We start from the raw sequence: 27,616 nt of genomic DNA, 5'->3' as shown, positions 1-27,616 counted from the left end.
CGCCCCCTACCTTAAACCAGCTTATATTTCACCCCTCTCCTAACTATACTTCAGTTCTGTTGAAGGGTCGTGTGGACCCGAAACGTCGACTCTTTTATTCTCCACCGATGCTGCCAGACCTGCTGAGTTTTTCCAGGTAATTCTGTTTTTGTGTTGAAAATGAAAACCAGGCTGTTTCTATAGCAGCATTACACCTGAGCGCCAAGTTGAAAATCGACCCCATCATGTTCTCTTGCAATGAGATTGGATTGATACTTGCAGCTCCTGTCATACCCACTGCATCCACATTCTGTCATTGGCATCTGTATCATCCTCTGTTGCCCTACAGGTTAAACTGTTGATGTGGCCATGTTGTTGCCTAACAATTCACTTACGCAGCAGGGGTATTTTACTGACCATGCAGCTAGGGGAATTTGGTTACTTGGTTGTGTAGTAAGCTCACTGATGAAATGGTCTTTTTCAGTCTTAAGTTAAAGAAAGAAAATATTTACTTTCTTAAAGTGTCTTTCCTGATCTCCAGGATATCCCAAAGCGCTGTATAACCAATAAACCCACACTTGCAGTCACTGTGCGATGTAGGAAGCATTGTAGCCAATTTGTGCACAGCAAGGTCCCACAAACTACAATGTGATAACAACCAGATAATCTATTTTAATGAAGTTAGTTTAGGGTTAAATATTGGCCAGAGTACTGGGAGAGCTCCACTGATCTTCAGTGTTGCAATGGGATCTTTTACACCCGAGAGGTCAGATGTGTCTTCAGTTTAATATCTTATCCAAAAGATAACACCTCTGACATGCAGTCCTCCCTCAGCATTGCACTGCATGTATCAGCTTAGATTATGTTTGCAAATGCTTGGATTTGGGCTTGATTTAAATTCACACCCACACTCAGATAGGAGAGAGTTACCACTGAGCAATGACTGGCAACTTGTTTTCACTTTCCCATTATGGTGTTGATGCCCAAAAGTACCAGTTCCATGTAAATAATGGCAAATGTACAGTAAATTTACTGGATTAGTGGTTAAGAAGACTTGGTGCCACCACCACTAGCTGGTACCAGAAAATTTACTCTTGCAATTGCAATGCCCAGGTGATTCCCAAAGTGATATCAAGCCTTGGACATCTTGGGTGCCAATGGTGCCATCTCTTGTTGGTGCTATGATGATAGTGTTGTGCTGGTAGGAAAGCATTTAAAGAAACAATTGAAAATATTCAACAAAAATACATCCCATTAAAAACCAAAAACTCAACAAGAAGCATCCATACCTGGATTACAAGGGAAGTTAAGGATAGGATAGAAGAAGCTTATAATGTTGCAAAAAATCATAGTAAATTGGAGGACTGGAGTGTTTTGGAAACCAGCAATAGGTGACCAAAAAGTTGGTTAAAGGGGAAACAAGAGAGTAAGCCAGACAGAAATATAAAAACAGATTGCAAAAACCTTTACAAATATATTAAAAGGAGGAGAGCTAAAGTAAATGTTGGTCCTTTAGAGGCAGAGACAGGAGAAATTATCATGGGGAATAAGAAAATGACAGAGACATATAATAAATATTTTGTGTCAGTCTTCACAGTAGCAGACACAAATTACATAGCAGAAATTGAGGTTAACCAAGAGGCTAATAAGAGTGAGAAACTTCAAGAACTTAAAATCAGCAGAGAAAAAGTATTAGAAAAACATAAGGGTCTAAAATCCCCAAAATTCCCAGGACCTGATGGCCTATGTTCCAAGGTTCTAAAAAAAATAGCTGCAGAGATAGTAGTTGCACTGGCTATGATTTTCACAAATTTCCTTGATTTTGGAACAGTCACAGCAAATTGGAAGTTAGCAAATGTAACACTGCTATTCAAGAAAGGAGGGAGAGATAAAACATGGAACTACAGGCCAGTTAGCCTGGCATCAGTCGTTGGGAAAATGCTGGAATCTCTTATTAAGGAAGTCTTAACAATGCATTTAGAAAATCATAATCTGATCGGACAAAGCCAACATAATTTTACAAAAGGGAAATCATTTTTGAAAAATTTCTTAATGATTTTAGAGGATGTAACTAGCAAGGTTGACAAACAGGAATCAGTCGGTGTAGTATATTTGGATTTCCAAAAGGCATTCGATAAGATACCACGCAAAAGATGATATGTAAGCGCACATAGAGTTGGGGGTAATAGACCAAGAGTAATGAATCTAAGTTTGCTGACAATACAAAGCTCAGTGGGAATGCAAGCTGTGAGGAAGACACAAAGAAGCTGCAAAGAGATACAAACATCAATTTCACACTCCCCCGCTGGCTGGCGTTTAGGTCGGTGGGGGGTGGCGGGCGCGATGTGGTGTTGAGCGTGAAGTTGAAGAAATGGGACTTCCTCTGGGTTCCTACCTGCCCTGACCTCGCAGCCACATAAGGACTGTTTCCTGCCAAGTCTCAATTTTTAGGCTCGCAGGGGAATTTACTTGGGGCTGAATTTTATGGCTGACACGTGGGTGGCGGAGCCCGCATGTCGGCACTTAAAATGTCGCGAGCCCGCCCCGACGTCAGCGCGCGGCATTGCAATATTTAGCTGGGCGCGCGTTATGAAGTGCGATGCGCGCCCGCCATTAATTAAAGGCCTTGTTAAGGCCCTTAACTCGGCAATTGACGCCCATTTTGAGGAGCCCGTGCGATCTTTGCCTCGACGCATGGGCCCAACGGGCAGGCGGGTAACTGATTTTTTAACAAACCTCATCCACGGGCAGGATATGTGGGCTCAGAGGGGTTGTTCATGTTTCTTCTGAAGTACTTAATGCAGAAAGTGTTTTAAACTTGCCTGTGTTAGCAGTTCATATTGATTTCCAATAGCTTTCTCTCTACTTTGAAGCTTCAGCTCAGCAGTCTGCAAACAGTAATCTTTATCAGGCCTGCAGCTTTCCGGAGGCCTCCATTTAGCCTGCGTATGGGTTTTGACCTCTCTACTGGAGACAGCTCCTCTGAGGAGGAAGGGAGGGATAGAATAAGGAGAAGGCCAGGAGTGCACAATTAGCCTCCAGGGGAGCCACTTTTGGGAGGCCAGGCGCAGGCATAATGGGTGCAGGGCCAAGAGCTTGTCCAAGGTGGAAGGGGCCGCAGAAGATGCCACTATCCTGCTGCCAGGGTATACAGGCGGCGAAGCAGCTACCTCAATATGACTGAGGTGCAGTGCCGAAGGAGGCTCCGACTCTCAAGGGAGACAGTCGACTATATCTGTCAGATGATTGGCCCTGAGATCTCCCCTAACTGTATGGTGGACACCCCATGCCAGCGGCTCTGAAGGTCACAGTTGCCCTCCACTTCTATGCATCTGACTCCTTCTAGGGCTCGGTGGGTGATCTTTGTGGTGTCTCCCAATCAGCTGTACACACTTGTGTCAAGCAGGTAACAGACGCTCTGTTCAGACGGGCATTGACCTTCATCCACTTCCGCTGTGACCAGGCAAGTCAGATACAGTGAGCCAGAGGATTCGCGGCCATTACTGGCTTCTCCCACATCCAGGGTGCTATATATTGCACACATGTGGCCATCAAGGTGCCAGCAGGTGAGCCTGGTGCCTTCGTCAACAGGAAGGGCTTCCACTCCATGAACGTGCAGATAGTGTGTGACCACAGGATGCAGATTCTGCAAGTTTGTGCAAGGTACCCAGGCAGCTCCCACGACGGCTACATCCTCAGACACTCCCAGGTACCGGCGCTCTTCAGTGCTCCGGCTCGGCTAGATGGTTGGCTGCTGGGTGACAGGGGCTATCCCCTCAGAAGGTGGTTCATGACGCCTCTCTGCCATCCAAGAACAGAAGCTGAGGAGCGCTACAATATAAACCACGGCACCACAAAGGCTGTGGTGGAGAGAGCCATCGGTCTTCTCAAGATGCGCTACCGATGCCTGGACCGCTCAGGGGGCGCACTCCAGTACCCCCCAGATTGGGTCTCTGTGATAGTGGTAGCATGCTATGCTCTGCATAATCTTGCGCTGGAAAGGGTGGGATGCAGTTGACGACGAAGACCTTGATGCAGTGGATGAGGCTGCACATGATGAATCCAGCAGTGGTTCAGAGGATGAGGAAGCACAGGGCAATGATGAGGGGCTGCACGCCGACCCGCATTTACACCAAGGAGGCAGGGACACCTGGGACGCTTTAATCCAACGAACCTTCAGCTAGCTCCACACAAATGGATCAGCAGGACCAGCATTGTCTGGCGCTTCCACATGTGGCACTTAGGTGCCACATCTTCCACCTCATCAGCTGCAACCAAGGGCTTAGTATCATCAATGTCCACTCAAACACTCATGAGATGTTTGTGAAACATACAAATGCAGCACAAAGGAAACACCCTCAGCCATGGTCAGAAAAGTGGACTTTATTCCGTCCAAAATAAACCACAAACGTTGCTCAGACGTACATAAGTATTATTTCCCTAATCTAGGTCCAACACAAAATCACCAGTGACATACCCGTGGAGTGCCTAATGTGCCTTATGCTTACGTTTGCGGTGCTACATTAGGGAATGGCTTGTGAGACAGCCTGCTGACTCTGCTGTCATGTTGGCGTCGATGACCTTGGCGGGCGTCCTCTGGCCCGTGGAGCCTGTGATGGCCCCGCCTGGGAGGGAGTGGCCACTTCCAGAACTGGCACCTCCCCAGTTGTTGCAGCCTCAACGGATGCAACGGTCACTGGCAGAGGTGTGGAGGAGCTGCTGCCCTCATCCGAAGCGCCCTGAGAGGAGCTCGCAGTGACGACAGGCAGCTGCTGCACCAATGTGAGGTTACAATGGACCTCCCCGCTCACTGCAGATGGATGGGCACCGAGCGGCGACACTTGGTGCCCAGAATATCTCCCACATTGCGAATGACCACCTGTGGCCATTAGCACTGTGAGGGTAAGAATCTAAGGAGACGAACATTGGTGGGGTGGTAAATAGTCAAGCGGATGCCCAAACATTACACACGCATACAGACAGCCTGGTCAGATAGCCTAAGGAATGCCACATGGAATGTTATGGGGATAAGTGTTCAGTTAAGCACTTGGGCAAGACAAGCAAGGCACGGGAATACATGAGTAATGGTAGGACCGTGGGAAGTCACGATGATTACAGGGACCTTGCTGGGCAGACCCGTTAAGGTAGCAGAACCGGAACATAAGGCATTTAACAAGGTTGAAGCCAGACTTGCCTTCATTAGCCGAGGAATAGAATGTAGGAAAAGGGAGGTCATGTTGCAAGTGCAGGATCTACACTTCTGCGTCCAGTTGTGACCTGTGCTTCATGGGAGGGATGGCATTGGAGTGGGAAGAGTGCAGAGGTTCCTGACCTGGATGCATGCTGGCCTGGAGAGTTGGAGTAATGAGGAAACATTGCAAACACTTGCAACATTTGCCGTGGAACACAGGAGATTGACAGCTCCCATTATTGACCTTCATACTGTTATGAGGGGCATAGAACGGGTGGACAGAAGGCAACATTTCCCCTTGGTGCATGGATGACTAACGTGGTGGCATTTATTTAAGTTGAGTGCCATGGGGTTGACAGGTAAGGTTCTGAGGACCTTTTGGACAGAGTAATGTGGGACGCACTGGCTGAAAGGGTGGTGGAGGTACAAACCCTCCTAAGATGGAATAAGTCTTTGACTGTGCAGCAGCGATGCCATGGCATGTTAGACCATGGGGATAGTGGTCACAAATGGGATAAGGCGACTTTGGAAGGTGCTAGACACGCGCATCCTCAAGAGGCCGAGGGACCTTTGTGTATGACCCACACGTCTGACTGTATCAGTCTGTGAATGAGCAGTGTTACAGCATTAACGATTGCAGCAATCATCAGTGCTTTGGATGGTGGGAAGACAGACTGGTTGCCCCCAGACTACTCAAATGCGCCAAACACCAACATATGCTGCAGGGAGAACAAATCTTCTCCTCAGCCACTAAGGCTGATGTAAGCATGGTCACTATCTGTTTGCCCACCCAGCGTGCGCCAAATGCCCAATGCAGTATCGACACTAAGACGTGGGGCGGTGGGGGGCCTCAAAGGCTAAGGCTACCTGCTGGGTCAAATGGCCAAGGCTGACATTGTACTCACCCTTCCAGAGCGCAGCAAATCATTGAAGCGCTTGCGGCACTGTGTTCCGGTGTGCCGCACAGCATCATGAGATCTAACAGCCTCCACCACCTCCTGCCACACCTGCCTGGTGATGTGGGGGGCCCTCCTCCTCCCATCCTCTGGAAACAAAACATCCGGATGGTTGGACACCTCTTGGAGGAAGACAGCAAGGCAGGCATCTAAGACCCGAGGGGCACAGTGGCCCCCCCGCTGGCCTATCCTGCAGCCTGCCCCCCTCCTCCTCCTCTGCCCTCAAATCACGTCCTTCCCTATGAGTGGCCATGGTGAACAGCCTAAAGGAGGCTGCCTGGCCGCTCTTTATACAGACTGTCGGTTCCCCATTGGAACCGGTGGTCTAAACATGACTGCCGCCGATTGGATTTTCCCAATGAACACGGGTGTTGGAACCCCGCTGGGCGGGCCTTAATTGGCCTGTCCGCGCAAAATGGCGGTGCGGCCCCTTTCGGCGGCGGTGATCGGCTGCCCGCCTGCTGCCGAGTCGGTCGGGCCCTCCCACCTGTCAAGGGCAAAATTCAGCCCCTGGTGTGGGGAAGCCTGAAATGATTGGGCTTAAATCTCGCGCCAGAAGTGGGGGTGCCCCCATCAGAAGCCCCCTTCAGACTGCGAGGCCAACAGCCACTTGACCTTCCCCTCCAACTCTCCCCAAACAGTCCGATCACCCCCTTTGCACTTCCCTGATCAGATTGGCCGACAGCTCTCTAAGGTGGAACTTCCTCCCGAGTGAGGGCCGGAAGTCCCGCCTGCAGCACTGTGGATGTACCTACAGCATGTGGACTGCAGTGGTTCAAGGAGGCAGCTCACCACCACCTTCTCAAGGGCAGTTAGGGATGGGTAATAAATGCTGGCCCAGCCAGAGACACCCACATCCTGTAAATGAATTTTTTAAAAAGCTAATTAACGCTCATTCGAACATGAAATGGCTGCGGGGCACTAAAATTCAGATGATAGACAGGTTAAGTGAGTGAGCAGCAAAGTGGCAGATGGGTTATAATGTGGGAAAGTGTGAGGTTAATCAGTTTGGTCGTAAGGATAGAAAAGCAGAATATTTTTTAAAAGGCCTGAAACTTGTAAATGTTGATGATCAGAGGATCTGGGTGTACTGGTACAAGGAACACAGGAAATTAGCAAGTAGGTACAGCAAGTAATTATGAAGGCAAATGGCATGTTGGCCTTTATTGCAAAGGGATTGGAGTACACGAGTAAGGAAGCTGAATTGCAATTGTACAGGACTTTGATGAAACCATACTTGGAGTACTTTGTGCAATTCTGATCTCCATATAAATGGAACGATATACTTTTGTTGGAGGTGGTACAGCGAAGGTTCACTAGATTGGTTCCTGGGATGAGAGGACTGTCCTATGATGAGAGGCTGAAGAAATTGGGCTTATATTCCCTGGATTTTAGAAGAATGAAAATTGATCTCATTGAAATTTAGAAGATTCTGAAGGGGCTTGACAGGGTAGGCAGTGAGAGGTTATTCCTGCTGGCTGGCGAATCTGGAACATGGGGCATATTCTCAGGATAATGACATTTAGGATCATTTAGGACTGAGATGAGACATTTCTTCGCTCAAAGAGTATGAATCTTTGGAATTCACTATCCCAGAGGGCTGTGGATGCTCCATCGTTGAATATATTTAAGGCTGAGATAGGCATATTTTTGGTGTCTCAGGGAATTAAGGGATATGGAGAGCATGCAGGAAAATGGAGTTGAGGTAGAAGATCAGCCATGGTCATATTGAATGAATAAGCAGGCTCAAGGGGCCAAATGGTCTAATCCTGCTCCTGTTCATTAAGTTCTTTTGTCTGGTCACATTAGCATGGCTGGTGCATAAGTGCACAATGGATGAGGACCTGCTTCACACTGAGACTGGCTGCAGAGTTCACGGGTGATGCTTATGAGTGTATCAGGCAACTGCATTACACTTGGAGGATTATGTCCATTTTTGGGCACCAAACTTTAGGAAGGATGTGAAGGATTTGGAGATGGTATAGAGCAAATTTAATAGAATGGCTCCAGGGATGAGTGATTACAGTTATATAGATAGACTGAAGAAAGCGTGGTTGTCTTCCTTAGAGCAGAGAAAGGTCAGAGGAGATTTGGCAGAGGTGGTTAAAGCAGTGAAAGATTTAGCAAGAGTACCACAACAACAAAGACTTGTACCTATATCCTGTCTTTAATGTAATTTAATGCCCAAAGGTGCTTCACAGGATTGTTGTCAAACAAAATTTGACACTTAGCCACATAAGGAGATATTGGAGCAGAGGGCCAAAAGCTTGGTCAAAAAGACGAGTTTTATGAAGTGTTTTAAGGAGGAAAGAGGGACAGAAATGGTGTGAGGTTTTGGGAGGGAATTCCAGAGCTAAAGGCCTTAGCAGTTGAAGGCACAACCGCCAGTTGTTGCATAATTAAAATCGGGGATGCTCAAGAGGCCAGAATTGGAGGAGTGCAGATATCTCAGAGGATTCTTGAGGGTTGGAGGAAGTTGGGGCAGAGTGAGGCCATGGAGGAATTTGAAAACAAGCATGAGAACTTTAATATTGAGGCATTGCTTAGCCAGGAGCCAATGAAGATCAGTGAGCATAAGGGTGATGGGTGAACAGCATTTGGTGCAAATTAGGACATGGGCAGCAGAGTTTTGGATGACCTCGAGTTTTGGATGACCTCAAGTTTATGAAGGGTAGAATGTGGAAGGCTGACCAGAAGTCCATTAGAATAGTCAAGTCTGGAGATAATAAAGACATGGATAAGGGTTTCAGCAACAGAAGAGCCGTGGCAGGGGCAGTGAGAGGCACAATGTTATGGATATAGAAATAGGCGGTCTTAGTGATGGCACAGCTAAGTAGTTAAAAGCTCATTTTAGAATCAAATATGATACCAGAAATGTTTGGAAAATTTGTCAAATTTTTGAGAAAATATTCAGAGCTCATTGAGGAAAGCAGAGAAATTAGTATGGAAGAGGAGTAGGCAGTAATGGTTTAAACTAGCAGTTAGCTTGTCGTTTGGGCTAAAATGCGCCCACTATTAGAGGCAGGGAAACTGAAATGGTGGAACAGAAAAAGGGGAGAGAGGGCAAAGGATGGCGGCCAAGGGTGGTGTTGTATAGTAAGGAGCTCCCTATTGAAAGCTGATCACCCAGCAGCTATATGCAGATCTAGGGAGAGGGCCGGCCTAGAGATATTTAAGACATAGCTGAGGAGAAATTTTTCTCTCAGCGGATCATGAGCCTTTGGAACTCTCTTCTTCAAAAGGCAGTGGAAGCAGAGTCTTTGAATATTTTTAAAGCACAGCTAGATAGATTTTTTATAAACAAGGGGTTGAAAGGTTATTAGGTAGGCGGGAAGTTACGATCAGATCAGCCATGATCTTATTGAATGGCCGAGCAGGCTTGAGGGGCCAAGTGGCCTACTCCTGCTCCATGTTCATAGACAGAACAAATAGATAAGGAGAAAATATTTCCAATGGCTGATGGCTTGATGAGTAGAGGGCACAGGATGAAGGTGATAGGCAAATGACTCAAAGATGATATGGGATAAACTTTTTAATGCTACAAATGGTTAGGATTTAGAATATGCTGCCTGATAGGGTGGTAGGTACAGATTCAATATTAGCCTTCATTAGGGAATTGGATAAATACTTGAGAAAAAAATGCAGGGAAACGGGGAAAGAGTGGATAAGTGAGAATAACTGGATTGCTGTTTGAAAGAGCTAGCACATACACGATGGGCTTGATGGCCTCCTTCCATGCTGTAACTATTCTATGATTCTATGAAGTGTAACTGCATTACATTTCAAGTAGTCTCCTTTCACCTAGGCTATCAAAGTCTCTTTGGAAACTAAATGCTTGAAGCCATCATTCATATTAGTCATTTAACATTGCAAATTTACTAATAATCAAGTATCACAAGTTCCCTAGTAATCTAACATGATGAAGTCACTTCCCAATATAATACTGTTATACAGTTGATCTTCAGACAACTTTCCTTAGTGGAAACATTTAACTTTATTTATAAGACAGCAGCAGCAACTACACGTGTGCATCAAACTCCATAACTAAAGAAGAACTCCCTCGTGCAGAGGTTCCTCACATTGTCAACACATTGGTTTACACAGATCATGTGATCTTACAACACAGGATTATTCTTAAAGCTACAGTCCTACATTTTCCAAAACTACAGTTACGACATTTTTCCCCCTTTAACTTTTCTGTACATTTTGTACTTACAAGGATATTTGTCTCATGACATTACAATATTTACACAGGTCGTGAAATTACAAGTTCAGTCTTTCAGGTGGTTACCTGATCCGTGTGGAACGTTGTAGATCCATGACTTCAGATTATTTTGTAGGAAACATTCTCTGGAACTGCGTTAATAGCACGTACCTCATTAAGCACAGGCAGTTTAGTGTCTTCGACTCCAACAGAGACATTGGGGATGTCTGTCCTTGGTTAAGCAAAATCAACAGGAACCACTGGTTCAGTAATGGATACAGGTAGAACATCATTTTGCTGGCGTATCTCTCTTTTTCTTAAATGATCCACACGCTTAAGGTGATCCGGCCCTCCACTTCCATGTGGTACGACAGTGGTCTGGTCACAGAACTCACTTTACCAGGTAACCACTTCCGTCCTCCACGGAATTCTTTACATATGCTCCTTCTTCAGTAAATTGTTGCTCATGACTATGCAAATCATGAGTCTCTTTTTGGTTCCCTTGACTTTTCTCCACCTTCCCCTCCAAATTGGGAAATATTAGGCTTAGTCTTGTACAAAGATGGTGCCTCATCAGTAATTCTGCAGGTGTTGCTCCTGTTGTAGTGTGGGGGGCGGGGGGCGGTTCTGTAGTGAAATAGAAAACGAGCAAGTTTGGTCTCCAACGAATCACCTATTAACTTTCTCATTCCTGCCTTAAAAGTTTGCACTGCCCTTTTCGCCAGTTCGTTAGAAGACGGATGGTATGGCGCAGTCTTCACGTAGTTGATACCATTGAGGCTGATAAATCGTTGGAACTCAGCGCTCGTAAATGCAGTGCCATTATCTGAGACGATTACCTCTGGCAATCCATGGATGGCGCATCTTTGGCATAGTTTTTCGATAGTAGCGCCTGACATTGGCGACTTTACCTCATAAATGTCTAACCTCTTGGAATGAGCATCTATAATCAGTAGAAACATGGTTCCAAGGAAAGGACCGACGTAATCAATGTGCAATCTCACCCAGGGTCTACCAGGCCGCTCCGATGGATGTAATGGGGCTGCCGCCGACAACCTTTGCCGCTGTTGACATTGCGCACGGTGTTTTACCACATTTTCAGTATCGCCATCCATCCCCGACCACCAAAGATAACTCCGCACTATCATCTTTATTCAGGAGGTCCCTGGATGGGCACTGTGCAGCTCTACTAAAGTTGTCCCCTTCCTTGTGCAGGAACTACTGTCTGTGCATCCCATAATAGAATATCATCTTGACTGCTAATCTCGTGTCTTTGGTTAAAAGACGGCTTCAATTCATCAGGGCCTGGTTCCTGGGACATGTAACACTTGGTCTCTCACTCGAGACAGGACTGGATCACGATTTGTTCAGTTTCTTATCTGCCTGGCACAGACTGGTGAGGAACCTAGAAAATTCATCACTAATATGAGCTCCTGTGGGATTGGGACATGTTCATCATTCTCTTACAAAGGAAGGTGACTTAGGGCATTGGCATTGCTATATGAATCCCTGGTCTATGTACAAAAATGTATTCATATGCTGCCAAAATTAGGCCCATCTTTGTATTCTTGCAGAGGCTATGGGAGGTATAGCCTTTCCCTCAATAAACAGACCCAAAATTGGATTGTGGTCTAATACTATCATGAAATGTCACCGTGCACGTATTGGTGGAATTTTTTTTACACCAAAAATAATCGACAGACCTTCCTTTTCGAGCTGAGAATTTTCTTTCTCAGCTGTGGTAAATGTCCTGGGTACATAGCCTATTGGTCTCTTTGTGCCGTCATCCATTTTGTGAGATGGTACCGCTCCCACTCCATAGGGGAAGTATCGCAGGTTAGCACCAATTCCTTTGTCTGGTCATAATGTACTAACAAATTGGAAGAGTATAAGAGCTGTTTTACTTTCATGAAGGCTTCTTTTTGGGGTGACTCCCAAACCCAACACTTTTTTTTCTTGGCAGTGAATATAGAAGGATAGAGCTGTGGATAAATTTGGTAGAAATCGCCCATAATAATTTATCATCCCTAAAAATGATTTAAGTTCGGAGGTGTTCTTGGGTGCAGGTGCCTCTCTGATTGCTTTAACCTTCTCTTCAAATGGATGTAACCCTTGGGCATCTACCCAGTGGCCCAAATAAATGACTTCATTTGCTTGAAAAGTGCGTTTTTCCTTCTTCAGACATACTCCTGCTTCTAAAAATCATTTCAGAACATCCTCTAGGTTGGCCAAGTGTTCCTTTTCTTTGAATCCAGTTATCAGTACATTGTCCAGGGCTTGAGTTGAAAATGTCCCTTAATGACCTCTACTAATTCACTGAAAGTGTTTGAACCTGGGGCACTGGGGGCCATCAAGCGTCAAATTAAACTATAGGTCTTGCTCCCACAAATACTCAGGAGAATCGCTCTCCTCTTTTCCTCCCCCATGATTTTGTTTGCTTGAAGGAAGAGCACAAGACATTCTATATATTGAGACCAATCATCTGTGGCTGGCTCAAAGGGAACAATTCTGACAAACTGTGGCATTTTGGATGAGAATATCTTCTTTTATTTTTTAACAAACTTAGATACTCACAATTGCTGGGTGAGGTACAGCACCGAATTTAATTTATCATCGTCACCAGTTTGTTATAGAGCTGATCTTCAGACAGCTTTTCTTAGTGGAAACATTTAACTTTATTTACAAGACAACTACATGGGCAGTATTTTATGGCTGACGTGCGGGTGGCAGAGCCCGCACGCCAGCGCTTAAAATGTCGCGCGAGTGTCCCGACGTCAGCGCGCAGCATTGCGATATTTAGCTGGGCGGGCGCTATGAAGTGCAATGCGCGCCCGCCATTAATTAAAGGCCTTGTTAAGGCTCTTAACTCGACAATTGACGCCCATTTTGAGGAGCCCGTGCGATCTTCGCTTCGACACACTGGCCCAACGGGCAGGCGGGTAACTGATTTTTAAACAAACCTCATCCACGGGCGGGGTATGTGGGCTCAGAGGGGTTGTTCATGTTTTTTCTGAAGTATTTAATGCAGAAAGTGTTTTAAACTTGCCTGTGTGATTGTTAGCAGTTCACATCGATTTCCAATAGCTTTCTCTCTAATCTGAAGCTTCAGCTCAGCAGTCTGCAGACAGTAATCTTTATCGGGCCTGCAGCTTTCCGGAGGCCTCCATTTAGCCTGGGTATGGGTTCTGACCTCTCCACTGGAGGCAGCTCCCCTGAGGAGGAAGGGAGGGGTAGAATAAGGAGGAGGCCAGGAATGCACAACCAGCCTCCGGGGGAGCCACCTTTGGGAGGCCAGGCACAGGCACAATGGGCGCAGGGCCAAGAGGTTGTCCAAGGTGGAAGGGGCCGCAGAAGACGCCACTATCCTGCTGCCAGGGTATACAGGCGGCGAAGCAGCTACCTCAATATGACTGAGGTGCAGTGCCGAAGGAGGCTCCGACTCTCAAGGGAGACAGTCAACTATATCTGTCAGATGATTGGCCCTGAGATCTCCCCTAACTGTGTGGGAGGACACCCCATGCCAGCGGCTCTGAAGGTCACAGTTGTCCTCAACTTCTATGCCTCTGGCTCCTTCCAAGGCTCGGTGGGTGATCTTTGCTGTGTCTCCCAATCAGCTGTACACACTTGTGTCAAGCAGGTAACAATCGCTCTGTTCAGATGGGCATTGACCTTCATCCACTTCCGCTGTGACCAGCCAAGTCAGGCACAACGAGCCAGAGGCTTTGCGGCCATTGCTGGCTTCCCCCGTGTCCAGGGTGCTATAGACTACACACATGTGGCCATCAAGGTGAGCCTGGTGCCTTCGTCAACAGGAAGGGCTTCTACTCCATGAACGTGCAGATAGTGTGTGATCACAGGATGCAGATTCTGCAAGTCTGTGCAAGGAACCCAGGCAGCTCCCATGACGCCTACATCCTCAGACACTCCCAGATGCTGAGGTTCTTCAGTGCTCCAGCTCGGCTGGATGGTTGGCTGTTGGGTGACAAGGGCTATCCCCTCTGAAGGTGGTTCATGACGCCTCTCCGCCATCCAATATCAGAAGCTGAGGAGCGCTACAATAGGAGCCACGCCTCTATGAGGGCTGTGGTGGATAGAGCCATCCGTCTTTTCAAGATGTGCTTCCATTGCCTGGACCGTTCAGGGGGCGCACTCCAGTACCCCCCAGATCGTGTCTCTGTCATAGTGGTAGCATGCTGTGCTCTGCACAATCTTGCACTGGAAATGGGGGATGCAGTTGACGATGAAGACCATGACGCAGTGGATGAGGCTGCACATGATGAATCCAGCAATGGCTCAGAGGATGAGGAAGCACAGGGCGATGACGAGGGGCAGCACGCCGACCCGCATTTACACCAAGGAGGCAGGGACACCCGGGACAATTTAATCCAAAGAACCTTCAGCTAGCTCCACACACATGGATCAGCAGGAGCAGCATTGCCTGGCGCTTCCACACGTGGCACTTAGGTGCTACATCTTCCACCTCATCAGCTGCAACTAAGGGCTTAGTACAGAAACATCAATGTCCACTCAAACACTCATGAGATGTCTGTGAAACATACAAATGCAGCACAAAGGAAAAACCCTCAGTCATGGTCAGAAAAGTGGACTTTATTCCATCCAAAATAAACAACAAACGTCGCTCTGACGCAGATAATGAAACATTCCCTAATCTAGGGCCAACACAAAATCACCAGTGACAAACCCGTGGAGTGCCTAACGTGCCTTATGCTTATGTTTGCGTGTGCTATGTCTAGGTGCTGCCCCATTGCTCGGAGTGTCTTGTGAGACAGCCTGCTGACTCTGCTGTCCTGTTGGTGTCGGTGACCTTGGTGGGTGTCCTCTGGCCTGTGGAGCCTGTGATGGCCCCGCCTGGGAGGCAGAGCCCAGTTCCAGAACTGGCACCTCCCCAGTTGTTGCAGCCTCAACGGATACAATGGTAACTGGCAGAGGGGCGGAGGGGCTAGTGCCGTCATCTGGAGCGCCCTGAGAGGAGCTCGCAGCAATGACAGGCAGCTGCTGCGCCGACGTGAGGTCACATTGGACCACCCTGCTCACCGCAGATGGATGGGCGCCGAGCGGCGACACTTGGTGCCCAAAATATCTCCCACATTGGGAATGACCACCTGTGGCCATTAGCACTGTGAGGGCTTGCAGGTCAGAGCGTAACCCAATCAGAAGATTCTCAATTCGATTGAAGCCCCTCTCCAAGAGAGTCGCCAATCTCTCAATGCAGGAAGCCTGAAGCTCTGTCCTGAGGTTCAAGCCTTCATTGACACTCTGCCTGGACTCCTCCACCACAGAGACCAACTGAAGCACACCCTCATGCAACCCTGCCAGATGCTCCCGCGCATCCTGCCGCTTGTCCTGCAGCTGCTGTATTGGTGACATCTCCAGAGGCACATCATCACTGCCGGACTCAGCATGTGCCTGGTCCCCTGCAGTCTTCCAGCTGCTGGCGCCATCGGCACTCTCTGTCCGTGTCATTTCCTCCAGCGATTGTGAAGTGCCCTCTCCACTGTGCCCGGGAACACTAGCCGATGTCATAGTCACCACCGAAGTGTTTGTCACTGCGCTGGTGCCTGACTGGCTGAAAGAATGTGATGCAAGTTGCTAGTCTTGGCCCTCAGGTGTTGAGGTGGGGGGGCTCCAGACATGTTGGGGATGGCCATGCACTGGTGATGCTGAAATCAACAACAAGGACAGTGCATCAGTTAGCATTCAGTCAGTAACACCTTTCATTCCTTTCCCCCCCAGCCTCATAAGTTCCTCACCCTTCAAGAACCTAAGGAGACGAACATTGGTGGGGTGGTAAATAGTCAAGAGGAGGCCTAAACATTACACACGCATACAGACAGGCTGGTCAGATGGCCTAAGGAATGCCACATGGAATGTTATGTGGATAAGTGTTCGGTTAAGCACTTGGGCAAGACAAGCAAGGTACGGGAAGACATGAGTAAGGGTAGGACCGTGGAAAATCTCGACGATTACATGGACCTTGCTGGGCAGACCTGTTAAGGAACAGAAAAGGAGCATAAGGCATTTAACAAGGTCAAAGCCAGACGTGCCTTCATTAGCTGAGGAATAGAATGTAGGAAAAGGGAGGTCATGTTGCAAGCGCAGAAAATGCTGTCGAGGCCACATCTACACTTCTGCGTCCAGTTGTGACCTGCGATTCATGGGAGGGATGGCATTGGAGTGGGGAAAGTGCAGAGGTTCCTGACCTGGATGCATGCTGGCCTGGAGAGTTGGAGTGATGAGGAAATATTGCAAACACTTGCAACATTTGCCATGGAGCACAGGAGATTGACAGCTCCCATTATTGACCTTCATACCGTTATGAGGGGCATAGAACAGGTGCACACAAGGCAACATCTCCCCTTGGCGCAGGGATGACTAACGTGGTGGCATTTATTTAAGTTGAGTGCCATGGGGTTGACAGGTGAGGTGCTGAGGACCTTTTGGACAGAGTAATGTGGCACGCACTGGCTGAAAGGGTGGCGGAGGTACAAACCCTCCTAAGATGCAATAAGTCTTTGGGTGTGCAGCAGCGATGCCATGGCATGTTAGACCATGGGGATAGTGGTCACAAATGGGATAAAGTGACTTTGGAAGGTGCTAGACACGCGCATCCTCAAGGGGCCGAGGGACCTTTGTGTATGACCCATACGTCTGACTGTATCAGTCTGTGAATGAGCAGTGTTGCAGCATTAACGATTGCAGCAAACATCAGTGCTTTGGATGGTGGGGAGACAGAGTGGATGGGACTGTGGACTTCAAATAACTCCGCTGCACCCCAGCCTCGCCGACACCTGCCACCCTGGCCGCCTGCCTCCTCCCCAGCTCCATGGCCTGCTCCTCCTAGGTGGTGAGGCACTGCAGCACGACGTGCCCACCACCAGTCCACTGCCGCTCCCGCCTATTGCTCTCAGTTTTTGCCAGCAGAACATAGGAGAGCATTGATTGGGGCTGATCGCTCATGTACTCTGCACGCGCACGCCGCACCCCAACCACTGTGGCCCATCTGAGGCCTCCAGCAGCTCCTGTCCACACTACTGGTGATTAGTCCCCAGAAAATAGTAAGGCTGGTCCCAAACCCCTCCCCCAACGAACACCTTGGACACATTCGGCGTCCATCACTTTGCACCCATAGCAAGGAGAGGCAACTAGGTGTGGCACTGAGACCGGCAGATGGCTCTTGGCCACGACATCTTGAGGCTCCCCTTCCACCATCTCATCACCATCAACAAGACATGTGTTGGAGTTCTGAGTATGTGTCTAGCTGCTTCCCCTGCAGGTTGCCCCCAGACTACTCAAATGCGACAAACACCAACATATGCTGCAGGGAGAACCCATCTTCTCCTCAACCACTAAGGCTGATGTAATCATGGTCACTATCTGTTTGCCCACCCAGCCTGCGCCAAATGCCCAATGCAGTAACGACACTAAGACGTGGGGTGGTGGGGGGCCTCAAAGGCTAAGGCTACCTGCTGGGGCAAATGGCCAAGGCTGACATGGTACTCACCCTTCCAGAGCGCAGCAAATCATTGAAGCGCTTGCGGCACTCTGTTCCGGTGCGCCGCACAGCATCATGAGAGCTAACAGCCTCCACCACCTCCTGCCACACCTGCCTGGTGACGTGGGGGACCCTCCTCCTCCCATCCTCCAGAAACAAGACATCCCGATGGTTGGACACCTCTTGGAGGAGGACAGCAAGGCAGGCATCTGAGACCCGAGGGGCACAGTGGCCCCCTGTTGGCCTACCCTGCAGCCTGCCCCCCTCCTCCTCCTCTGCCCTCACCTCTTGTGCTGCCCGGTGACTGGCCATGGTGTACAGCCTAAAGGAGGCTGCCTGGCCGCTCTTTATACAGACTGCCGGTTCCCCATTGGAACCAGTGGTCTGAACATGCCCGCTGCCGATTTAATTTTCCCGATGAACACGGGAGCTGGAACCCCGCTGGGTGGGCCTTAATTGGCCCTTGTTTGCAAAAAGGGCAGCGTGGCCCGTTTCAGCGGCGGGGATTGGCTGCCCGCCTGCCGCCACGTCGGTCGGGCCCGCCCGCCCATCAAGGGCAAAATTCAGCCCCATGTGTGCATCAAACTCCATGACTAAAGAAGAACCCCCTCCTGTAGAGGTTCCCTGGATTGTCAATACATTGGTTTACCCAGATCATGTGATCTTACAACACAGGGTTATTCTTAAAACTACAGTCCTACATTTTCCAAAACTATAATTACTGCAAATACACAGATCAATTTCTGGAGAAGAAACTAAATATTAGGGTGCATATTATACATAGCAACAAATCAAAATGGGTTTTTTTTGCAGTCGGTACGAGGGTCCCACAGCGAATGCATTGATCATGTTTAGAGTCGATTATCTCTCTCACAAAGATTTTGGTCCTTTCATTATCCAAAACTATTTTGATGCTCATGGTGCAGGTATTTTTGTTTGTGTATTACATACAAAAAAGTGTAAAAGACAGGAAGTGTGGCACCCTCAAATAGGTCCCTGAGCCTGTTGCAGCTGTTGTTCATCTCTCGAAACTGGAATATCATACTCCACCCCCCTCCCGAATATTGGCACTTTGATCGCAGTATTGAAAAAGCCTAGGGGCAGGATTTTTACCTTGTTGGGCAGGCCCAGGAGCGGCTGCGCAATGGTCCACCGCCCACGATCGACCAATTAACAGCCAGCCGATATGAAACGCGCACTGATAACCTCAGCACTGCCTGGGTGGGGGCGGGAGGAGCGCAAGCGCTGAAGTGTTCGCATGTGCGCAGGTGCGCTCAGTGAAAGCTCCCTGAAGGCACAGAGCTGCCTCAGGGAGCTGAAGATTTTTAACATTAAAAATAAAGATTTCAAAAATAAGGAAAACATGTCCCCTCTGTCACATGAGCAGGTTAAAATGAATTAAAAAATTTTTTTTTGTCTTTTTTTAATCACTGTTCGAAACCACATCCCGCCCGTGGATGACGTTTCGCAACAAATGCAAACCCGCCAACAGTGAGGTTGGACAGGCAAGGAAAATTTCACTTCAATCCATTTATTAATGGGCTTAACAGCCCTCTTAATTGTCGGCGAGCGCGCTGCCAACTCCCATGCGCACCCGCCAACCGAAATATCATGCGAGTGCACGATGATGTTGGGATACTCGCCTGACATCATTGCACGCTATTTCACACTTGTGCATGTCGGGCGCCCGCCCGCACACCAAGCTGAAAATTCTGTCCTAGGTGTGTATTATACATGGTGATAAGGCAATTTTGATTCTTCGTCATGAAAATCAAAGGGTGCATTATAGTTGGGTGCGCATTATATTCAGAAAATAACAGTACAAGATTTTACTCGTAATCTAACATCGCAAATTTACTAGCCCTCATAATGTTCAGGATACGAGGCAGAGTAAGGAGCAATATTGGATATAAAAGAACATAAACAGCTTTAATGCAAGTGGTAAAGAACTGGGAGGCCTTTCAGAATCCAAAATACCAACTGAGGCCCTGTCCTCTGGAAGATACAATGGCATTATTTTGCAAAAACACCAGGGAGTTCACCACTCGCCATTGTCAGAAACAATATTGCCTCAAACCAACATCGCTCAAAGCAACGATCTGTTTATTTATCACTTTGCTGGTTGTGGGACCTTGCTGTGCACAAACTGGCTGTCACATTCCCTGCATTACAACCGTGATCCACTTCAAAAACACTTCATTTGTTGCAAAGTTCTTTGGGGCTTCTTGAGGTCATGAAAGGCACTATAGGAATATAAGTTCTTCTCTCAACTGCTGGCTTACCAAGCTTATCCTTCACTTCTTACACTTACTTTCTGTAACACACTTGCTCAATATATTCACAAGCCTTTCGATTACAAGAAGATATTTTACTGTCTGGTTATCTCAACAACAGAAACTTGCCTTTATCTTGACCCTTTCATGTGGTAAAATGCCCCAAGGTGGTTCATAGGAGCAATATCAGACAAAACCTGACACTGAGCCACATGCAACGATATTAAGACTGTTAACCGAAAGCTGGTCAAAGCTTTCCAAAGCAGAAAGCTGGTCAAAGCAAAGCTGGTTTTTTGAGCATCTTAGAGGAGGTAGCTATTACTAATGCAGGTACAGTGTCTTAAATCTGGCTATCCCAAAACCGGAATTGTCCAAATTCCGGACATTTTTCTCCCGGGCACAGCTCCTGGAACAGAGTAACCACGGGAATAAAGAGGCCATTCTCAGGCTGATCCCAGAGGATGGAATCAGTGAGAGATGTGAACACACAGGACCTGAGTCCATTGCAGCGCTGTAAGATCTGCCTCCCCCCACCTCCTGCCCCTGCCCTCCATATTCTCCGGACACAAAGCTGTCTGTCCCACCAGCGGGAACATTCCAGTTGCAACGTTCCCAGCCACTTTCAGGTGAGAGGATCAGAAACCAGCCAGTTCTTTTGTCCCTGTGAAGCCTATGTGAAGGAGTTGGTTGATAATCCAAAATCAGTGAAAGTCCAAAATCTGGCATGGTCTGAGTCCCAAGAGTGCCAGATTTGGGATGCTGTACCTGTATTAGTGTTTTATTCCAGATTTATTTAAATCACTGAATCTAAATTCCCAGCTGCCATGGTGGGATTTGAATTCAATTCACTGGATCATTAGCCCAGGCCTTAGGATTACTGGTCCTACAACATAACCGCCACACTACAAGAAATGTAGTTAGCCCATGCAGATGCACCATCATGTTGTTATTCCATATACGGTTTCATGTAATTATCTCATAAGCAGGCAGTATCATGTAGTTTACCTATTACCTGGTGATAGCACTTGGTTTTCCAATATAAAGGCTCGTACATCATGTAATTAATCCACATAAAGTTGTACCATGTTTACCTGCTGTACAGTTACTCCACATACAGCCTGAATCAGGTAGTAACTCTGTGTACAGGCAATAGCCTTTGTAGCCTATCCATATACAATCGGTGCCAGGTAATTACCCCATTTATTGGCATTATTGCCTAGTTGTTCCATATACAGAAACCGTCAGAGATTCACATTTACAGATTGTATTATGCAGTCACATCACATACATACATTAAATACATAATTGCATTAGAAGCAGTATAGAGAAGGTTCACGTGACTTATTCCTGGGATGAAGGGCTTATCCTATGAAGAAAGGTTGAATGGTTGGGCCTGTATCCATTGAAGTTTAGAAGAATGAGAGGTGATCTTATTGAAACATAAGATCTTGAGGGGACCTGATACCAGCCCGATGTTTCCACTTGTGGGAGAGACTAGAACTAGGGGACATCGTTTAAGAACAAGAGATGAGGAGAATTTTTTTCTCTCGGAGGGCCATTAGTATGTGGAATTGTCTTCCTCAGGGAGCAGTGGAGGTTGGGTCATTGAATTTATTCAAGGCTGAGTTAGACAGATTTTTGATAGACAAGGGAGTCCAGGGTTATGGGGGTCAGGCAGGAAAATGGAGTTGAGACCACAACCAGATCAGCCATGATCTTATTGAATGGTGAAGCAGGCTTGAAGGGCTGAATGGCCCATTCCTGCTACTAAGTCCTATGTTTGTATGCTACATAAACACAATGTCAGATTTTACTTGCACGCTGATGACATCCAGCTCTGCCTCACCATTACCTTTCTCAACTCCACCACTATCTCTAAATTGTCTGATTGCTTGTCCAACATCCAGTACTGGGTGAGCAGAAATTTCCTCCGACTAAATATCAGGAAGACCGAAGTTGTTATCTTTGATCCCTGCCAAAAAATTCCGTTCCCTAGTCTCTGATTCCATTGCTCACCTTGGCCACTGTCGGAGGCTGAACCAGACTTAATGTCGCACTTGACCCTAAGATGAGCTTCCAACCACATATCCACTCCACCACCAAGATCTCTTACTTCCACTTCCTTAACATTGCCCGATTCTGCCCTACCTCAGCTGAATTCCTCATCCACACCTTTTTTACTTCTAGACTTGACTAGTTTAATGCAGTCCTCATTGCCCTCCCATCTTCCACCCTGCATAAACTTGAGATCATCCAAAGCTCTGCTGGCCATGTCCTTATTCGCACCAAGTCCCATTCCCCTAACACTCCAGTGCTCGCTGACCTACATTGGCTCCCAGTCAAACAACACCTTGATTTTAAAATACTCATCCTTGTTTTCAAATCCATCCATGGCTTCATCCCTCTTTGTCTCTGTAATCTCCTCCAGACCTACAAACCTGCAAGATATCTGCGCTCCTTGAATTGTGGCCTCTTACATATTCCTGATTTAAATTGCTCCATTTGTGGCTATGCCTTCAGTTGCCAAAGTCCTAAGCTCTGAAATTTCCTCCCTAAACCTCCCACCTCACTTTCCCCCTTGAAGACGCTTCTCACTACTTCAGACTAAGCCCTCGATCACCTTTCCTAATATCCCCTTATGTGACTCGGTGTCAAATTTTGTCTGATAATCATTCCTGTGAAGTGCTTTGTACATTGTACTGTATTGCAGGTGCTGTCTAAATGCAAGTTGTTGCTGTTGTCATGTAGTTAGTCCGTACACGTGATATTATGTAGTTACAGGGCAGGGCTTGAGTCAAGAAGGTTGTGGGCCCAAGTCCCGCTCCACAGACTTGAGCACAAAGTTCAGGCTGACACTCCAGTTCAGAGGGAGTGCTACACTGTCAGAGGTGCTGTCTTACAGATGTATTGTTAAACCAAGGCCCTGTCTGCCCTCCAGGGTAAAAGATACTTCAGCACTACTTTGAAGATGAATAGTGGTGTTCTTCCTGTTTTCCTGGCCAACATTTATCCATCAACAAACAACAATAAAAAGCAGATTCTTTGGTCATTAATTCATTGCTGTTTGTGGGACCATCCTATGCATAAATGTGTTTTCTACATTACAATAGTGATTACACAAGTGTTTCATTGGTTATAAAATGCTTTGGGACATCTTGATGCCATGAAAGGTGTTGTAGAATTGCAAGACTTTCATTTTTTATTTTCTTCATTTATACACAGGCTATATAATGTCCTTATCCCACATATAGGTGGCATTGTGTAGTTACTATATATGCAGGCTGTAATTATTCCATGTACAAGGTTTATCACTTATTCCATATCCATAATTCTTGTTCTCAAACCCTACATGTCCTTATCCCACCCTAGCTGTTTATGCTGCTCCAACCCAATAAACCTCCAAGATATCGGCGCTCCTCCATTTCTGGCCTCTAGCACATCCAGTGTTTTTAATTGCTGCACCATTGGTGCCCGTGCCTTCTGCTCCCTAGCTCCTGAAGTATGGAGTTCCCCACATGTTTCTACTTTTGTTACCATACGATTGTTACATTTTTGCATATTTTTTTAACCCAATTCCTTAGTCTATAGACAATTTTTTCAATATAAAACTGCAACTCAGCCTTTGGGTTGCAATCATGTTTCTCGAACGAAACACCATTCTTATTATAAACCTCTATGTCTCTCTACTCCTCTCTTCTTCTTTAAGACAGTCCTTAACACCTGCCACTTTGACCAAATGTTTGGTCACCTGTCCCAATGGCTTCTTATGTCAGTGACAAATTTTATTTGATAGTCACTCCTGTGAAAAACTTTGGGACATTTTGCTATGTTAAAGTTGCCATATAAACATAGAAACATAGAAACTAGGAGCAGGAGTAGGCCATTCGGCCTTTCAAGCCTGCTCCGCCATTCATTATGATCATGGCTGATCATCCAACTCAATAGCCTGCTCCCGCTTTCTCCACATATCCTTTGATCCCTTTCGCCCCAAGAGCTATATCTAACTCATTCTTGAAAGCATACAATGTTTTGGTCTCAACTACTTTCTGTTGTAACGAATTCCACAGGCTCACCACTCTCTGGGCGAAGAAATTTCTCCTCATCTCAGTCCTAAATGCTCTACCCCGTAACCTCAGACTGTGACCCCTGGTTCTGGACTCCCCCACCATCGGGAACATCCTTCCTGCATCTACCCTGTCTAGTCCTGTTAGAATTTTATAGGTTTCTATGAGATCCCTCCTCATTCTTCTGAACTCCAACAAATACAATCCTAATCGACTCAATCTCTCCTCATATGTCAGTCCTGCCATCCCAGGAATTAGTAGGGTAAACCTTCGCTGCACTCCCTCTATAGCAAGTACATCCTTCCTCAGATAAGGAGACCAAAACTGCACACAATATTCCAGGTGTGGTCTCACCAAGGCCCTGTACAATTGCAGCAAGACATCCCTGTTCCTGTACTCGAATCCTCTGGCTATGAAGGCCAACATACCATTTGCCTTCTTTACTGCCTGCTGCACCTGCATGCTTACCTTCAGCGACTGGTATACAAGGACATCCAGGTCACGTTGCACATTCTCCTCTCTCAATTTATAGCCATTCAGATAATAATCTGCCTTCCTGTTTTTGCTACCAAAATGGATAACCTCACATTTATCCACATTATACTGCATCTGCCATGCATTTGCCCACTTACTCAACTTGTCCAAATCACACTGAAGCATCTCTGCATCCTCCTCATAGCTCACCCTCCCACCCAGCTTTGTGTCATCTGCAAATTTGGAAATATTACATTTAATTCCCTCATCTAAATCATTAATATATATTGTGACTAACTGGGGTCCCAGCACCAATCCCTGCAGTACCCCACTAGTCACTGCCTGCCACTATGTGGGATTGAAGTCATATGTAAGGAGAGGATTACAGGCACCCTTACCTCAAGGGCATTTGTGGATTTTTTTTAACAACAGTTCAGCTTCCACAGTTGGTTAGTTTCCAGTCTACTATTTTGCCAACTATTTGGAGCTCAATTTCCCAATGTGCCATTATGAGAATTGATGCCCTAAACTCTGACTAGTCCAGCAATTTAGCCATGAGAGTTCTATACCTCAGGAGAAAGTCACCTGCCCAAGAGAGATTACAGTGGGTTGAATAGATACTTCACAAAAATTGAACGTTTTAAGAGAGTACTGTTTGTAATGGATGGTGATTCAGTTATTAGGACATGTTGATTTGGGATTATCATGAGGAAAACATAGAGGACATTTTTTAAAGCATTATTAGAACATGGAATACTTTACCACAAGGTGCTATTCAGGAAGAGATTATAACACCAATTAAAGGGGGACTGGATAAAATATTGAAAAAGGGGAATAAAGCTGTGCATGGGAAAAGAGAAGGGCAATGGGCTTAGAGGAAATAGGTCCAATTAAAAGAACTAACACCAGCGCAAATACAATGGACCAAATGGCCTCCTTCTGTGATGCAATGATTCGATAAATTAGAAGATAATAATAAAAAAACAATCAGCAATAAAGAAATTCTTCACTGCTCAAGGACCTCTCCTTTTCATTACCTCATACTCAACTGCGAGACTTGGGAAGGGTAGGACACAGACTAACTCTGTGATGACAGGTGTTTTATGAGCAGCAGGAGAAGATGAGCAACTTCAGTCACCCTGTCAGCCTGATGGAGAGCTTAAGCTTGGTAAAGCAATCCACCTACAGATGTATAATGAAACCCATCTGACCAGAGCTCAGTGCACCCAACCTGTGCTCATCTGCTGGGAAATCTAGTTCAGTAACTAATGAGTGCTTTTATACGTAAATCCAAATATATAGATAATTCTACAGTTCTTAATCATCTGTGGCATTGTACACAGCAGGTGTTAAGGTCAATGTAGCCTTTAGATGAAGTAGGATTAGATAGTAGAAGATAATTGGACCCGAACAAGCAGATGTAAAATTTTTAAATATTTTCATTACAACTTCTTATGCTCACATTTATGATAGAAAATGTCTATGTAATGGCTGTACTTACACCCTCCCCCTAAAGATGGCACTGCAGCACCTTCATTAATGGAGTTGCAGCGTGACCAGTTTACATAGGCAGTTGCTATTATAAGTGCAATGGGAAATGTTGACAGGAAGTGCACATAAACATAAGGTTCTTCATTTTGCTTTTAAAAGCTAAAACTCCCCGAGTTATTAAAGTTCGATGATTTAGCTGCTGCCTGCAATGTTTACATTGATAGTTTGTAGATAGTTCAACTGCTTTGTTAGTGAATGAGTTGTGAAAGCATTTCTTGCTGCAGTATGATAAATGGTAAGGTGTTTGTGACTTACTGATAATATTGCCTTATGAAGGATTTAAATTGTAGTGTGAAGCATCAAGTTTGAGTCTTAATGTTTGGCAGAGAGGGCTGAATGAGAACAGTGAGACCGAAACATGTAAACAGGGCAAAACAGGTGGCTGTTCCGTGTTCTCTAACTTCTGTCTTCTTGCTCTGTAGGACATCATGTTGAAATAATGAACAGCACACTGGTGGAAAACCAGAACATGTCCTTGGGAAGCTGCACATGGCCTTTGTGTACATACTCCCATCATCCCCATGCTACCACCTCCACAGTAAGCCTACCACAGCCTACATGCTAACTAAAACCAAAATGATGGGAATGTCAAGAAGAAAAACAAAAAGCACTATAAAAACGTCAAGTAAATTTACATACTCCTGTTAGACACTACTTATACGTAGTAATTAAATGAGATATACTACTGCTTATATCTCATTGCTGTAACACATTTATAATCAATTCATGGTAATAGTGATAAGCATTTTCAACGTATGAAGACTGTTGGTTTAATGTATATTATCAATAGAAATTGTTTATCCGTCTCGATTTTTATGTAAGAGTGTTATCTTAACTGAATGTTAAGTTTACATTGGAATAAAAAATAGTTTTGTTTTTAAGGAAATGTCTTTCGTGAAACAGGTTCCCCAATAGCCTCCTACTTGGTCACCATATTTCCCATTTAGCCCTTATTACAAACAAAAAATGAATGTTAATAAGAAACAGGACAAAAACAATTGAAATAGAGAGTGACAATGAACTCCAGTCCTTACTGTGTGTCCAATTTCCAATTATGCCTTGTCTATGTAACATCAAATTTTATAAACTTAGAAAATGTATCCAGATTTAACAGACATGTTTTGTATAGCAATATTTTCAGTGTAAATATTGATGCATGCTTCTCAAACACACCTACACTCTGATATTAGCTGATTATGGGCAGGAGCCTCTGATTGGGTGTGCAGTTCTCAACTATATAAACATTTCTAGTAGAAAATTCAAGATCTTACAAAAAGACTATATAAGCATCACTATCTGTGTAGACATATGAAACTTATATAATTGACAGATATGTGCCGGAGTCAATCTATCACATTGGCAAGTTACTGAATAATTGTATCTGAGGACCTCGAAACAGTCTATTGTAAAG

At 46.1% G+C, this 27,616-nt stretch overlaps 1 protein-coding gene across 6 annotated transcripts in view; it reads left to right on the top strand.

The window, feature by feature from the left end:
* LOC144683682 (muscleblind-like protein 3) overlaps window positions 1-27,091 on the top strand; it is a 264,924-nt gene extending 237,833 nt beyond the window's left edge. For all 6 annotated transcript variants that reach the window (XR_013577316.1, XR_013577315.1, XM_078546944.1 and 3 more), the window contains one exon: window positions 26,628-27,091. The gene's annotated coding sequence lies outside the window, so the exon portion shown is untranslated. The remainder of the gene's footprint in view (window positions 1-26,627) is intronic.
* The last annotated feature ends 525 nt before the right edge of the window (window positions 27,092-27,616 follow it).

The sequence above is a fragment of the Cetorhinus maximus genome, chromosome 8, assembly GCF_964194155.1.
Source record: "Cetorhinus maximus chromosome 8, sCetMax3.hap1.1, whole genome shotgun sequence".
Lineage (NCBI taxonomy): Eukaryota > Metazoa > Chordata > Chondrichthyes > Lamniformes > Cetorhinidae > Cetorhinus > Cetorhinus maximus.
This window is presented reverse-complemented; position numbering and strand designations above follow the sequence as displayed.